This window comes from Pimephales promelas, chromosome 8, assembly GCF_988280905.1.
Source record: "Pimephales promelas chromosome 8, fPimPro1.hap1.1, whole genome shotgun sequence".
In the NCBI taxonomy this organism is placed as follows: domain Eukaryota; kingdom Metazoa; phylum Chordata; class Actinopteri; order Cypriniformes; family Leuciscidae; genus Pimephales; species Pimephales promelas.
Window position 1 is genome coordinate 7,273,897 of NC_142776.1, and position 5,533 is coordinate 7,279,429.

The window sequence follows — 5,533 nt, forward strand, 5'->3', positions numbered from 1 at the left end:
TCTTCTTGCTCTCGTTTCCTCTGAGTTTTCTCCGGGGCCCAGACTTCGAGATCGTGAGAGGTTCATAACTCTGGCCCTCGAGATCCGCTTTCCTGCAGCGTTTAGCTCCAAGCTTGGCCTGCCTGGAACTTTCTAGTGACCCTGATTTTGTTGTTCAGGGCCAGAGTTCAGAAGCCCTGCTGTCTCCAGACGACCATATGTTTGTCCCATTTTAGCCACAATAGCTTCTTCAAAAGGGAGGGGTGAGCAGTGGGCTGAGCCGTTAGTGCAACTCGTAACCGAACCGCTAGATGTCGCTAAAAATCACACACTGCACCTTTAAGTGAAACTAAAAGGAAATGTCTATACAGTAAAAAATTGACAAAAATAACAATCCCATTTAACCCTGAAACCGTATTCTGGACAACTATGGGCAAAATAGTTGATTTAGTTTTTAAAAAATACTTCCCTTGATCTGAGTGGTACAAGACTTGGCTACTTTTCCTAAGTTTTCCTCCAGAACACACATTTTTTGACCTCTTTTTTTTTTCACCTCAAGTAGGTGAAAAAAAAAATCCTTAAAGGGTTACTTCACCCATTTGCATTAAGCTTTGTATCTTTAGAAACCCAGTCATATTTTTGAATGGTCATGGTTTATTCCCTTATTTTCCCCTGAGATGGGAAAAATAAGAATTTAAGTGTTTTATTTCCTGCTTATCGTGACGTAATAATCGTCATTTTGCGTCACGACGATAAGCAGGAAGGCACATTTCATTGAAATGTCAACAGACTACAATGATTAGCTCATTATTATTCAAGGGTGTGGCACCCACTCACCCACAGGCCTATTACAGATCAGTGGGTGGGACTTCACTTGCAGAAACTGAAATCAATATCCGCCATCTTGTTTGGAAGCTAAGCTAACAAGCCCTGTGGAGATATGAAGTTATGATAATGATGGAAGAAACTAAACATGATATGGAAGAAGAGGGTTTTGAAATTCTGCTGCTCGAATCTGATGTTCGTGGCTATCTTTACGAGCTGCAGTATAGTTTAGAGCAGCTGAGGCTGATGAAGGAGCAGGAGACGCCCGGACTGGGTCGAGCTCGGCGGCCTGCTGTTGCCTGTACTCTCGCTGCGTGTCACGGCCTACGGACACAGAGTCCGTCTGCTGCAGGGAATTTCAACGATGGCAATTTCTCCTGGAGGAAATCTCTGAATCAGACGAGCACACGGACGTTTGTGTTGGGATAGTTTCGCCTTCAGAACATCCAGGTATCATGCAGTAATTCACCATACAGAAATAAATACAAACGCGGAGTAATTCATTAACGTTAATGTGTTTACAAATGTAATGTGAACGGGTTTGATGTTGTGGGAAGAAAGAGGCATGAACCGGCGAACATTGAAACATTTTAATAGTAAAATTAACAAATACAAAACGAAAGTAAGCCAGCGTTACACACAACAGAAACAAAACATAAAATCAGGCCTGTTTCTCTCTCGATCTGCCGTCGTCGCTCCCCATTTTATGCATTCGCTCCTTCTATTCGTGAGAGACGCACCGGCGCGTGCCTCACAGGTGTCTTTCATTATCACTCACGCCACCGGCCTCGCGCAGCCCGCCGTCCTCTTACATCCCTCGCCCTCGATCGTCCTGCTCGCCACAGCCAACTAACTAGACATTTTGTTTGAAATGAATTTCAAACTCTTTACTCTGGTAACAGCTAATGTTAGCGTTGTAGACGGAGGAGTGTCCCTGCGTCCCAATTCGCTTACTATCCGTCCTAAATAGTATTCGAAAATAGAATTAGTATGTCCCAAATCGTAGTATGTTGAAATGAGTGTTTCAAAGATACCCGGATGGTCTACTTTATCCGGTCAGAATCCGAAGTGTAGATCGATGCATTGCACACTCTAACGGCTGATATTGCCCACAACCCATTGCGCGTTGGACGAGGATTCGGTTAGAACTACAAACACGAGTAAAAAGTGTTAAAAAACTACAGACACGTAGTCGATACGGAGGACGCGCGAGTCTCCGCGGTTGTGTAGAGAGGTTTAGATAAAGAGCTTTGAGTGATTAATTATCAGTATCTAACCTGACGAAAATGAATTTATTCAATGCTGTCCACATTATATTGCATTTGCAGCAGCACTGTGAACTTTTGTAAAGACACGTTTAGCCATTACGTTTTAAATGCATCATTATATTCAAATTGCAAACACATGAGGAGAGCATGAAAGACCCACAACTGGCAGATGAACGTGCTCTCCGAAACGGTAGGAAATAAAATTAGATAGAATGGAGGATTTTAACTGTGACAAGATGATTGACAGGGCAGTGCCGTGACAGGACGCACGCAGCACGCGACAGAGCTGTCCGTTAAAGGAGCAATGTGTGATTTTTAGCGACATCTAGTGGTTCGGTTGCGAGTTTGCACCAGGTTTGCACTAAGGGCTCCGCCCACTGCTCACCCCTCCCTTTCGAAGAAGCTACGGTTGCTAAAACGGGACAAACATCTCGTCGGCTGAGACAGCAGAGAATAGCCAGAGTAAGCCAAGAGTGTGTAACATTATCACTGTTTCTGTACCACAGTCCATTATAAACCACATCATGGATACTGTTTACAAAGCCAGTCAGGTGAGGATCAAGGGTTTTAATATATAATTTAATATAATAATATTAATCAGCTGATTGTCTCACAAACGTAACCAGCAGCACATTTCTCCCCACATACTGTAGCAAACCCATAATACAGCGAGGGAGCAGCTATATATTTTTTCTAACAGGGTAGTAATAGTTTAGCTGGCTAATATGAGCTGTTACTGTGGCTGAGCTGGGACGCGTCCGCATGAGTCCAAAGGTCGGAAGTGCGCGCGCTGTTACAATCATGTCATCTCCGCATCCCATAGACACTATTTACTACACACAATAGGCTTTTTTCTCTGATTTTGAAAACTCTTCGCGATCGACTTTAGTGATAAAAGACTTTAGTAAAAGTCTCTATCGACGGGTTAGTGATTCCTGTAACGTACTGTTTTACGGTCAATGACATGAATACTAATCATCAGCTGTCTCACGAACGTAACAGCACATCTATCCCCAACATAACAAACCCATAACACAGCGAGGGAGAACTAAGTTACATGAAACAATCCTAACTACATATTTTACACCACTCACAAGGGAAAAAACACTACTCACGGAGTGTAAGGCTAGCTTCCAGCTTTCCGCTACTTCTCTTTCAAGGTAGTGATGAAACGCGTTCTGTAGCGCTGTTTGTTCGCGTTCGGCTACGGTAGGAATATGACGTCACAACATGGCGACCTTCATAGAAGGGGATTCCCTCGGTTATGGAGCTATTAATGTCTCATTCTAAGGTAATAAAAACATTACGGTTAATTAAGTAAGTTCTTTATACACCACTGAAAACATAGTTATGGATGTCATATTGCATTTCTGTTAATAGATAATCAACTTATTTACACATTGCACCTTTAAAGATGGCGTGATAGTACGTCCCAAAGCTTGCCTACTCTTTTGCTACACACTCAAAAGTATGTACTTTTTCCTCACAAAAAGAGTACATACTTTTAGGGCGTAGTATAAGTAGGCGAATGGGCTCTATGCACGGCGGTATTTCCGGTGAAGCATTAGGGATGCTCGATAACTTCCGCCGATCATAGAGTCCAATGCAATAGCGAGAATTTATATTGAATTTTATACTCCATGGTTATACTAATGAAACGTTAGTCACAAAAACAGATAAAACAGACACCCCTCGTTGTGTTTATGCTTCTTTTTAAAATTATATAAAATAAACATAACTGTATATAAAATTACATCTAAACGTATGTACGTTTCGTTTCAAAGACGGGAGGACAGTAAATATTGAAGACTCTGCCATAACCCCGTTTTCTCCGGTTTTCCTCCGCTTTAATCTACACAACCGGAAATAGACGAGCATCCTTGCGTCAAATGCGGAACTTATGCGTGCATATAGCCCATTGGGACGCAGCATGTGTTTGCGTCTCTGTTTGCGCTGTTCCGGTGGGTGGGTTGGTGGGTGTGGCTTGCGGAGCTGTGCAATGTTGGGGAATTCTGGGAACTATAGTTTTTTAACACAAAGGCGCCCCTTGGTTATTTTCTGTCTTTTCTCGGTCAAGAGGGCACCAAATTAAAAAATGATTTTACATTTCGACTACATATATGATCCACTTTCAATAAAGATTAATGTTGCAATGGGTGAAATGCTCCTTTAATCTTGTATTTGGGTCAATGATGGGCATCCATAGAAATAAATGGGAAAAATTGTCATTTAGACTAGAGCATTCTAAATGCACTAAATAAAACACCAGGGGCCTCATGTATAAACGTTGCGTACGCACAAAATGGGCATAGAAATATGCGTACGCATTTTTCCACGTGCACATCGGGATTTATAAAAAATAAACTTGGCGTAAATAAGTGCGCACCGTAAGGATGCTCTTGACCGTGCGTACGCACTCTTTTAGAAGATTATGGGTTTTGGCGACACCGATGGTGAGCTGGAGTCAAATGTCTTTTTGCTTACTATTAGACAGAGAATCTAAAGAAAATTATACATCTACAGAAAGATAATACAAATATAATTTCACAAACCTATCATCACTTTAAGCAAACATCCATCCCTTCTTAAATGACCGCGCCAGCACGCGCGTTGGGCCGTTTGGTGAAACTGACGCACATATAGCCTATAATCTAACGGCAGATGGAGTAAAACCGTAAATCTTCATTATGAGTCCAAATCATAAATACAGTCCATATTCACAATAATAGTTTAAATAAATAAAAGAATGGTACTATGTTTTACTTCTGATATAAACATTTAGATTAAATATGCCATTCTCATTAATGGAGTTAAACTCTTAAACTACATGAAATCATTACTGAGAAGTTACAATATATATATATATATATATATTCAATAAATAGAAATAGACCTATTTGTTGTGGATACATTGCTTTTGAACACTTTTCTTCTGGCATGCTGTGTTTTAATGTTTTAACTAGAGATTGTCTGAGAAAACTGTTTCGTGCAAATAATGCACAACCATGTCTATCTCTTCCATTAAAATCTCTTCCATTATCCATTAAAATATAAATCAATTAAAAATACTATTTGGCCAGTGGAAAAGATAGAGAAAAGCTTTCTCTGAAATGTATTTAACACTATTTGATTTATTCATTCAAAAACAAGGCAAGGATATAGGCTACAAAAAAAAAATGTTTGTAATAATGTGACGGCACATCCGCATTTCATATTTTCCTAACGTACCGTTAAACTTGGTATCACGTGGATGAATAATCATATGCAAATGATATGCAGATGAGGATATGCATAGTAAAACTAGGCGTTGTAATCTCCATATATGGTTATTTCGGGGAGGAGACGCACGTGCGCATAATCTCCCGCTGACTGGGATTTATAAAGTGAATTCTGCGCAGGTTCTGGCGTACGAACGGATTTATAAATCTGAAAACTTTTGTGCGTACGCAAATTCTGCCTTA